A 12,326-nucleotide genomic window follows, 5' to 3' on the forward strand; every position below is an offset into this window, starting at 1 on the left:
GGAAAGCATATAGCAGAACAGAGACTAGCATTCCATGGCCAAAATACTAGTATTTCCAATGAAACTGTGACATAAAATATCTTTAGGTTCAGTTAAGAGGATTAAGATAGTGTCTGTGGCAGTACACTATTGCCTTGTAGACTAAATAAGGAGTGTTATTATTCTTTCCGAAATTATGACAACAATCTTCAAGAGTATATATTACATTATACTTTTGTTGTTATGTGTTGTCAAGCTGCTTATGACTCATAGTGACTCTTTCCACAATAGCTCTGAACCCTGCTCTATCCTGAGTCAATCTCACTCTCCCTGATATACCTACCCTCATTACCCCAGTTATTGTGAAAATCCATCTCATCTGTGGTCTTCCTCTCCTGTGCTGTCCCTCCACCCTTCCAAGCATTATATCCTTCTCCAAAGACTCGTCCTACATGCCCAAGGTATGTGAAATAGTCTCAAAATACTTGCCTCCAAGGAGTAGTTTGTTTTCATTCTCTCCAGAACAGACCTGTTAGTTCTTTTGCAGTCCATGTTATGGTCAGTACTCTTCTCTAGCACAACAACTCAAAGGCAAAAATTCTTCTTCTGTCATCTTGGTCATTGTCTAGCTCTTGGATGTATAGTAAGTAATTGTGAAGACCACAGACCAGGTCAGGCACACTATAGGAGGGAAAAGTTGAAAAAGAATCTTGCCAAAATTTTAAGTGGAAGATCTGAAATGTATTTGGAAGAATAGATAAAATCGTAATGTTCAGTAGAATGGGCTGGATATTTTTTTTTCCTTTCAGACTGAGTGATTGTTTATTGATTATTACAGAAATTGTTACAAAATATAATTTTGTTGTTTTCATATGCACACAAATAATCACATACAACATTTGGGTTTATGGATATTCAGCCTGAATCATTTAATATTTTAGTGTGCAGAAGAGCAATTTACAGTAAAATCATCTAATGAATACTTAAAAATTCATAGAGGCTTTTTCCTCTGGAATATTTTAAACCAAACACAAAGTTTAATATTGTTAAAATAAAGAATAATACCCCAGATTATTTGACGTTATTTAAAGTAGGAAATGTTTCTGTGAATTTGGTATTGCATCTGAAATGTTATTATTTTGCTGATAAATACATTATAAGCTAGGAGTTTTTAAAAAGTCATCATCTAGTTAGTTCTGACATACGTTTTTTACATGTGCTTCAGACTAGAATTATTCTTCATAGATTGTTCCGTGACTGATATTTGGAAAACAAGTGGATTTCCTTTTCTTTTGAAGGATCTTTGTGCAGACTGAAATGTCTACTCTTTCAAATAGTAATAGAGGGAGCTCTAGTAATCTAGTGGCAAAAAGCTGCACTGCAATCCTAAAGGCTTGCAATTCAAGATCATCATCTTCTCTGTGGAGAAGGAAGGGCAACCACCTCCTGTAAGATTAACTGCCTCTGAAAATCTGCTAAGAGGGTCAAGTACGGGTCTGTTTAGATTGTATGGTACACAACAACAACAAAAGGGTATATTTAACTATTTGTGCTTTTCAGAGATTACTTTAGAACTTAGAGGTACTATTTTGGCTTTCATTTCATAGCAACAATAATAAATTTCACCGAAAATTTTAGTCATTTTTTATCATTGAGCCCATACTTAACTCTCCAGCAGGTATTCAGTGGTAATAAATCACATAAAAGAAGCTGGTTAATCAGAACCATGCACCTTTGCCTTGGCAGAGTAATACCTTACCACTAAGCCACCTGAGTTTCCTGAAATTTTTTTAAGGACATCTTATTTAGATTCCCCTGTTTTCAATTATCCTGGGGCTATGATTTAAGTATTGAAGGTAAGAGAGTGTTCCCCCTCCCATACTTAACCTTTTGGCTAAAATTTATATATCTACAATACTTTTACAATATTTAATTTGCATATTTATTTCATCTTTAATATTAACTCTTTGGGATGTGTAGGATTGTCTGGAAAGAATTCATATATGTATAATTCATTTATATTAATTTAGAAGCTCCCAATCTTAACAGATTCTAGGAGGATAATTACTAGAATTGAAAGATGGCTTTTGGTATATTTTCTGTATTAGGAAGTATGCTTTATATTAAAATCCCATCAAGTATGCACACTACCTTATTAAGACCATTATTATATTTTTTTACTGACTGACTGTATGGAATTGACTCCACTTGAAATGCATAATATGCACATATTAAAGGTGTGACGTGTAGGTCCATAGATATCACATTGCAACTAACAGTTTCACTTTATAAAGTGCCTTTATAAATGATTTTGCTGATTAGTGTTTTAAAGAATATAGAGGGGAATTAGGGGAATAATATAAGAAAAAGACTAATGACCTCATTAAAAACTGTTTTGCAGAGATTGCATGCACCAAAATGCACACAGTGGCAACAATTAGCAGAGTAAATGGGCAATGAGCCCTGATTCTCTTGCTTCTCCAGTAAATTCTGTCAGTGCATAATTTGTGAGGCATAACATTACCTGCTAATGGCTCTATGATATAGTTCAGATAGATTTCTACAAAAGGAATCAATAAATTCAGAAAGCATTTAGAAGGTTTTACTTAGATTGCTAATATGATTAAGTGGGGAGGGAAAAGAACATCTATAAATTCTTTAAACTCCTGCTTTACTGGAATAATGAATTTTCTTTTAAGGAAACTCATAATTATTTATATTTTAAAAAAACAGTTTAAAAATTCCCTGATCTTATTGTAATATTTGAAAGAAAAAAAGCTATTAAATCACCTTGCAAGAATATATGCAGCCCTAGCCAAGAAAATAGTAGACAAATTCTCAAAAGTTGCTTTATAAGAATACAACATGGGAAAGCCTAGAGAACATTATGCTGAGTGAAATATTTCAGTCACTAAAGGACAAATACTGAATAACAGTGATGTTGTAAAATCAGTCATAAAGACAGGAGGGAGTTGCGGGAAATGGGAAAAGAATGTATGTATAATGAGCACTGCATTAGATTAGATGAAGGGAAGAATTGCCCCAAAAGAATATATGATTAAGCATTATAGGTATGACAACAATTTGGAACAAGAGGTGCATTGCGGAGATAATTGGGAAATAGGAAAGGGAAGGGCAAAGAAACTGTACAACAATAAGAAAATATTAAGTTTTGATATTTAATAAAAAAAAGGAAAATAATAGAAGATGATCACATACCATTAAATTAGCATAAGGTTAGCATTGGAGGCCTAGTTGTAAGAAACTGCACTGAACCCAAAGACAGTGATTGAATCCACCAGAAAATCTTTGGGAGAAGAATGGACAATTTTCTCTAGTGCAATTTTTTTACTTCCTCTGAAAATCCGCTAAAAGGTCACCTATGAGTCAGTTCTAATTTGACGGCACACACCAACACCCTGAAAACAAGGCTCTTAAAGGAATTAGTAGCATGGATATGAAAAGAAGTAGGAGAAAAATAACATTACAAAGAAAATTGGTCTTTATTTCAAAGGCTTTTTAAATGAGACCTTTAAAATATTCTCTTTTCTATTCAAATTCCCTTTTTCTAGTTAGTCTGCTAGATGGGAAATGTAAGAGATTTTTTTTAGTTCTAAAATTGACAATGGTAAGTAAAAGCCCTTTTATCCTGTTAGTGCTGAAACAAAGACTCAGTAAAATAATTAGAAGCCATTATGAAACAACTTTAATCCATTAATGTTTACAATACTAGCATTTCCATTTTGGATGGATTAGAAAGACATAAGATACAGGTAATATTTCAGAACTCTTTTAGAAATTTAATTAATTTATGCCCCATGATTTTATTTACAATTCAAAGACATGTCCCTAATACCTGCTGTTGAAGGTTGGTGTCATTAAGTCACTTAAGACTAATAGCCACACTATCACCACAGATCAAAACATTACCCTAGCTTGCACCACCCTTACAAACTCCTATATGGTCAAGATCATGGCTACATGGCTACAAATCCATGTTGTTGATAATATTATATTTTTCAAGGATTTATTATTATTATTATAATATTCCTGTAACTCAATACTTCTTTAGTATTAGAAACTAGTAGCATTCGGTAATCCTGGTTTTTGAGGTATGCCAATGAAGTTTTTTTCAAAGAAACAGAAATAATTAAAAGGCATCAGTACTTCTTTGGTCTTCCTTATTTATTTTCCACTTACAAATGTTTAACAAGCAACTGAAAATATCATGGATTGCCAGGCACAATTGATTGCACTTTAAATAAGTCCTTGAAGCAGATTTTCTCAGTGCAATACATGTTTTGATTTCTTGAATGCTCTCACCATAAAACTTGATTGTGCATTCAAATAAATAAAATCCTCAGCAAATTTAATCTCTTATCCTTGAATATAGGCCCAGTGGTGAACTGTGGTGTCAAAGGTTTATCATTCAAAGGGTTCTTCCTAGTAAATGATTTAACTATTTATTTGAGCTGATATATTTATTGTACTAAGGAGAGAAGATTAGGGTAGGATACAAACTCTGTACTCCTAGAGGTTTTATATAAGTTCATGAAGCCTCAATGCTAGCTCTCTTTTTGGAAAGCCCTCTTTCCAGCTACACTGCAATTGATGGTCTATATTACGCACTAGTCTCTTCAAAACCAGTGTTCATTGCCTACAGTAATGTGAGTCATTCCAGTGATGTGACTGAGTCTCTGGAAATCTTACAGAGAATCACTGAACCGAACAGATATAGAACAATGAGGAAACTGAATGAAGGATAGACTGTTGATGTCAGAAATCACGGAGTTACCATGCAACAATTGTAGTAAATCAAACATTTGGGACACTGTTAACTCCATACTTCTTGTAACTGGTCTGCTACTAATCTTAGCAGAAGAAATTATAAACACCATTGGTGTCAGATTAATGAGTGGGGTTCACTAAAGGTCTGAAATTTCTGTAATTTGCAGCATTGCAGAAAAAGTGGTGAACTAGAGAATGTGGAATCTTTGGTCTCTGGACGGGGTAAGAAACACCCATGGATTAATGCAGCTATTATAGTATGTTATGAAAAGCAAAAGTTACTCATGGGAAATGAAATTAGAGTATCAAATTCCTGAAAAGCTAACCAATTGGATTGTTGTTGTTGTTATGTGCTGTCAAGTCACCTGCAATTCATAGCAACCTTACATACAACAACCCTAAACTCTGCTCTATCATGTGCCAATCTTATTGTCTCTGACACACCTAACCCATTTCCCCAGTCACTGAATCAATCCTTCTCATTGAGGGGTTTCCTCTCCTGTGCTGTTCCTCCAAACTCCCAAGCATGACATCCCTCTCCAAGGACTGATTCCACTTTGTAACATGGTCAAAGTATGTCAGACAAAGCTTCAGAATCCTTGCCTACAAGGAGCAGCCTAGCTTTACCTTCTCCACAATGAACTTGTCTGTTCTACTAACAGCCTATGTTATATTCAATACTCTTCTCCAACACCACAGCTCAAAGTCATCGATTCTCCTTCTATCATCCACAGTTATAATTGCAAAGACTATGATCTATATCAAGCTCACCTTAGTCTCCAGGCTGACATCGTTACTCTTCTGTACTCTGGAGAGGTCTCTGAGAGCAGACTTTCCCAAAGCAATTTGTTTTTTAATTTCCTGGTTGCTAGTACCAAGAGTGTTGATTGTATAGCCAAGCAAACTGAAGCTGAATCTCAATTTGAATCGCAAACTAAAAATCAATCTCTTCTTTATCTACCATGATGATGCCAATTGACCCAATGGTGATAATCTTTGTTTTCTTCATGTTAAGCTTCAATTCATATTGAAGGGTGCGCCCATCGACCCTCTGCAGCAACTGTTTCAGACCCTCCCCAGTATCAGCAAGCCAGTTATCTGATCTGCATAAAGCAGATTGCTGATGAGTCTACCTCAAATCCTGATGCCACATTTCTCCTCACAGAGCCCAGTTTCCTGGATAATCTGTTCCGCATACAGATTGGATGCATAAAAAAAAAATATAGAGTAATAGGAAAGAGCAACACTTAAAATTCTGTGGTTTCTTCTATCAATGGTGACAGCAAATGCATGGAAAATAATGTAGGAAATAAGATGGATAATATCAGAACAGAAAAATAGTCTGTAAAGCTATAGAGTTATACCCTTTAATATCAGGGTTTATTTGGAAATAGAAAATTCTGTGGGAGAAACCAAAAGTACCCCTCCACCTTTGGTCACCAAAACAGGAATCTGAAAGGCAGCAACTCCACCAAGTTATATGTATTCAGACAAAGGAACACATTTTACAGCTCACAGAGTGCAACAATAGACCAAGAAACATGTCAAATGGACACACCATGTTGACTGCCACCATCAGAGTAATGGTCTGATAGGGAATCAGAATGAGCAATTGAAACTTTTGTTATCTAACAAAGGGGAATGGGAGGGCTCACATACTTTTAAGAGTTAGTGCTCACATTCAACATAAGAGGAGCTACAGTGGCTTGTAAGTGGTACAGTACTTGTCTGTCAGTTTGCCGTAGAGATAACTTGGGGTTGTTGTATTACAAAAAGCTGTGCCATTGGTGCGTCAAATGCCATAAGGGTTGCCCATGGAAGAAAAGGTTTGGTAGAACTTCCAGATTAAGAGAGACTATGAAGCAGGATTAGCATCTACATCTTAAATAACTGGCCTTTGAAAACATTATGAACGGTAGAGGAATGAGGATAGTTAGAGTAGAATAATGATAGAGCCCAGATTGAGTCAGTTGATCATGATGCTAGAAAGGGTTGAGGGTCAGTGAAGGAGAGGAAGATTCTTGCCCAGGAGTATTGATGTGGTGACTGCCATAAGGGGCTCTTATGTGTCAAGAAATGTGAAGATGATTCATGATAGAACAAGATTCAGAACTTTTGTTCATAGGGTCACTATGAGTTGTACTCAACTCAATGACATTTAGTAAAAACAATAATAAAAGGGGTTCACCACTGAATAGATTCCTACGTTTTGCAGAGAAGGGGAATAGAGAAAAATGCTGGTGCTACAGTACAGTAATTCCCTACATTATCTCAAATTGTTTTATTCTTTCCAGATGTTGCATTCCCAGGTCCAGATATGTAGGTACAGGTATCAGAAGTAAGATTGATTCCTGAGCAAACAGCTGTTTAAAAATCCCCTTAAACTTATATGCAAGAATTCCAAAGTATCTTAAGGGATAGTTTGTACCTTCATTTTATCTTGTAAATGTAGGGTTAAAGAGGAATACTACTGTCCTAGCTGGTGGCTGAGATGGATGATTGGTGTTGTATTCATGTGCCCCTACACCATATAACTGGGAATGGACTAAAGAGGAAGCATTTGCCAGGATGGTCTTGCTACCTGCAATTTGGAATGGCCTGGTAGCTGAACTTGATGTCCCTTCCCAATTTGGAAAAGTTTGGGTAAAAATAAATGATAAATTGGAAGAAGAGCCAAGGGTCAATGAATGAATAAGTGAGTCATGCAGTGAGTGAAGTCTAAAATTATTTTGTCATCTTGTCAGATTCTCAAGAGCAAGGGAATAACTTTCTCCAGCTAAAAGTCTCAGACCAGAAAAGCAAAATCAAGATATACTTAATGTTTTAAGATTTAATGTGTTTACTTAGGTGTACTTGATTGATAATGATGTTTCTTCATCTCACTATGGTCTTCATTATGACATGTCTTAACACAATGGATATTATAAGAATGGAATATATTGTATATAAAGGAATAATGAAAGTGTGCCTTCCGCTAGTGCTGAATTCATATACTCAAAAGGGAAGACAGATCATGGAGAAATGCTTGTTGGAAGCAGTATAACTAGAGAGCATGAGGCTTAACCAGAGGAAAGATAAAGTCAACCCAGTACACTGAGAAGATTTGCGTTTGAATGGGTTTCTTAATAAACCCTGGACTTTTATCTTATTTTTAGTAATAGTTTGTATATAAAATTCATATACAGATGGTGTGACAGCATGACCTGCCACACAGTACAATAAGTCTCACGGTGTGACCTGCTGCATAGTACGACTATGCTGCTGCACTAGACCAGACAGGCCCTCCATATGGAGACCAGATGGGACCACCACTGCCCTGCTATCCAGTGCCAGAAGCACCAATAAAACAATTATTTTGGACTTTAGCATGGTTATCTAGCTACATCACATGGGATATCTTAAGTTGAAGCAGAAGAGGCCAGGTTGAGCCTCAGTTTCTGGAGTGAAACAGTGGTCTCACTTTGGATGGCGTTCCCCAAAAGTGGAGCAACATTATACAAGTCTTTCACAAAACATCCCCATAGTCAAAGATATTATATAGTTATGACAACTTAACATCTACAAAGAAAATACTCACATAATGTCAAAAAAGCAGCAGTTTGCCTCAGTCATCATGAAGCAACAAAAGAGCTCTTCTCCTATGAGAAGCAGAATGAATACCCCAGATAAAGATAAATATATTGAAGTGGAGTTATTTAAATAGCTACAGAAACTGATGAAAATAATGGAAGAAACAATGGAAGCCATTAACAGGGCAAATATTCCAGAGACAGCCATCATGAAGAAATAGGTTAATGAGGAACAACTTGAACAGCTATGAAGAATATGCAAAAAAATATTAAAAAATGGAAGAAAGAATTGATAGCATAGATAAAGAGGAAAAACAATTCTAAAAATCATGAAAAGACAGACACAGAACAGCCAACACAATACACCTTTGTCTCTAGACTGACGTGGTTGCTCTTCAGCACTCTTTGTAGCAAGTGCTTCAGGTCTGCTTCAGTTTCAGCAAGCAATATTATGTCATCTGCATATTGTAGATTGTTAATGAGTCTTCCTCCAATCTTGATGCCGCACTCTCCCTCATAAAGCTATGCTTCACAAATCTGTTCTGCATACAGATTGAGAAGGTATGGAGACGAAACACAAAGACAAAAATATCAAGATATATCATAGTCAAGTTCTCCAAATTAAGAAAAATAAGGATTGTTGTTGTTGTTGTTCTTATGTGCCACTGAGTTACTTGCAACTCATAGCAATTCTATGGTGCATGAGCCATAAACTCTGCTCTATTCTGTGCCAATCTTATTGTCTCTGACACAGCTACCCCCATTGTCCCAGTGATTGAATCAATCTATCTCATTAAGCATCTTCCTCTCCTACATTGTCCTATACCCTCCCAAGAATGATGTCTCTTTTCAAGGACTGGTTCCTCCTGTAACATATGCGAAGTATGTCAGATGAAGCTGCAGAATCCTTGCCTCCAAGTAGCAGCCTAATGTCACCTTCTCTAGGATGAACCTATTTGTTCTCCTTGCGGTCCATGGTATATTCAACTCTTCTTCAATACTATAGTTCTAAGGCATCAAAAGAAAAGGATAGAATACTAAAATCAGCATGAGAAAAGCAAAGAGCCACCTACAAAGGGAACACAATTAAATTAACTTCTGATTTTTCAGCAGAAACCATGCTAGCTAGATGGCAATGGGATGGCATATACAGAAAATTGAAAGAAAACTATGGCCAGCCCAAGACCCAATACTCAGAAAAGCTCTCCATCATTTATCAAGAAGAAATCAGATGCTTTGTATAAATGGAAAGAACTTAAGAAATTTGTGAAACAAAAACCAAAGCTACAAGACATTCTAACCAAAGTTCTTCACACATAGACACCAAAGTAAAGAAGATGGCCCATAGTAATCAGAAACAACAGAAAATGAAACACAGCAAAATGGCAAAAGTAAAACCTGATCTGACAACAATTACACTTAGTGTGAATGAACTAAAAATACCAATCAAGAGACAAAAAGTAGCAGAGTGGATAAAAAAACCCAAAGGCATATATGTCCAGAGACATATTTTGAAACGGGTGAAAAACGACAGACTCAAAACCAAAGGCTGCAAATATATATAAACACCAAGCAACTGACAACCTAAAAAAAAAAAACAAACTAGAAATGACAGTACTAATCTCTGATAAAATATAATTCATAATCAAAAACACAATAAAAGATAAGGAAGGGCATTGCATATTAATTAAAGCCACAATTGATCAAGGAGATATAACCTTGCTTAACATTTATACACCAATTGATAGACCTGCAAAATAAATGTTAACAGAATTAAAGAAAAATAAACAGCACGCCAACAGTGGTAGGATACTTTAACACACCACTATCACCAAAGAACAGGACACATCAACATAAACTCAAAGAGGTGCAGAAGATTTAAACTATGTAATTAGCCAACTTCACCTTGTGGATGTATTCAGGATAATGCATCCAACTAAAACTAAATTTACTTTCTTCTCAACTGCACATGGTATATTCTCCAGAATCAATCTACATAAGGATACAAAGCAAGACTCAGCAAATTTAAAAAAAAAATTGAAAGAAAGTATTTTCTCATACAACATAAAATTGGAAATTAACCACAGGAGGCTAAAGCTTACAAAACCATCCATATGGAAACTAAACAGCTCTCTGCTAGAACACAATTGGGCTATCAAAGAAACAAAGAATGAAATAAAAACGTTCCTTGAAAGAAATTAAAGTACAGTACACCAGAACTTCTGGGATGGAGCTAAGTGTGTTCTTAGGGGACAATTCATAAAAAGAACCACACATAACAAAGAAAATTATCTAACTCAAAAAAATTATCTAACTCCACAGTTTAATCATATAGAAAAAGAACAACAATCTGATACTACAGCCTCTAGAAGAAAAGAAATTATAAGGACAAAAGTTGAAATCAATGAGATAGAAAAGAGAAAATCAATTAAAACCATCAAAATGACCAGAAGCTGGTTTTCTGAAAGGGTCAATAAAACTGTTAAACTTACTAAAGGAAAGGGGGGAGAGAGAGGAGAGAGAGAAGAGAGAGGAGAAAGAGAGAGAAAGATAGATAAATTGACTAAGAAATGATAGAGGTCACATCACAACAGAGCCAGATGATATTAAGTCAATAAAATCAGTATAATCTGAAAAGTGATACTCTGATTAATTAACAAACCTAAAGGATTTGGACAAACTCCTTAACACTCATGCCTTATCCAGACTGACAAAGACATGTAGAACAGTTGAACAGACCCATCACAAAAGATGAAATTGAACAGGTCCTAAAAAGACTTCCCAGTAAGATAAGTCCTGGACCAGATGGTTTCACAACTAAATTCTACCAAACATTCATTCAAGATCTATCACCAAGTCTACTTAAAGTATTGAAAAAAAAAGGGGGTGGAAGGAACAATCATAGAGTCATTCTATGAAGCAAGCATAACCCTAATACCAAAACCAGGCAAAGATATTAACAAGCAAGAAAACTACAGATCAATATCTCTCATGAATATAGGTGCAAAATCTTTAACAAATCCTTGCTAATAGAAATAAAAAACATGTAAAAAATTCATCTTGACCAAGTTAGAATCATAACAGTTATGCAAAGATGATTCATCATAAGAAAAATCATAAAGTAATTCACCCCATTAACAAAGCAAATAACAAGAATCACATGATCTTAGCAATTGATGCAGAAAAGACATTTGAAATACAATACCCTTTCCTGATAAATACACCGAGAAAAACTGGAATAGAAGGGAATTTCTTCCACATAGTGAAAACTATATATGCAAAAACTAACAGCCAATATAATTTGAAATGGAGAAAAACTTAAAGCATTTCCCTTGTGAAAAGAGACCAGACAGGGATGCCCACTGTCACTGTTTCTACTCAGTATTGTATTGTAAGTACTTCTGAGGGCAATACAAGACTAAGGAAATAAAAGTCATCCAAATCAGCAAAGAGCTGGTTAAACTATCACTATATGCAGATATTAAGATAGTGTACACAGAAAACTCCAAGGACTCAAGGAAAAAAAAAAAACCAAACACACACACACACACACACACACACACACACACACAAAATCTGTTAGATCTAGTAGGCCAGTTTGGTAGAGTGGCAGGATATAAGATCAATATTAAAAAATTAGTGGGATTCCTCTACAGTAACAAAGATAACTTAGAGAAGTAAGCCAAGAAATCAATACCATTTACAACAGCCAACCGCAAATTGCGATACTTGGAAATGAAACTAACTAGAGATAGAAAAAACCTTTAAAAAGGAAACTATGGAACATTTCAGCAATTGAGATACTTGGAAATGAAACTAACTAGAGATAGAAAAAAACCTTTAAAAAGGAAACTATGGAACATTTCAGCAAGACACAATCAATCAATCAAGAAATAAATGAATGAATTGAAAAGTATTCCCTGTTCATGAATAGGAAGACTCAATATTGTGAAAATGACAATCTTACCAAAAACAATCTGTATGTTCAAC

This window comes from Elephantulus edwardii, unplaced genomic scaffold (assembly GCF_000299155.1).
Source record: "Elephantulus edwardii isolate Elephantulus edwardi_28Jun2011 unplaced genomic scaffold, EleEdw1.0 scaffold00156, whole genome shotgun sequence".
In the NCBI taxonomy this organism is placed as follows: domain Eukaryota; kingdom Metazoa; phylum Chordata; class Mammalia; order Macroscelidea; family Macroscelididae; genus Elephantulus; species Elephantulus edwardii.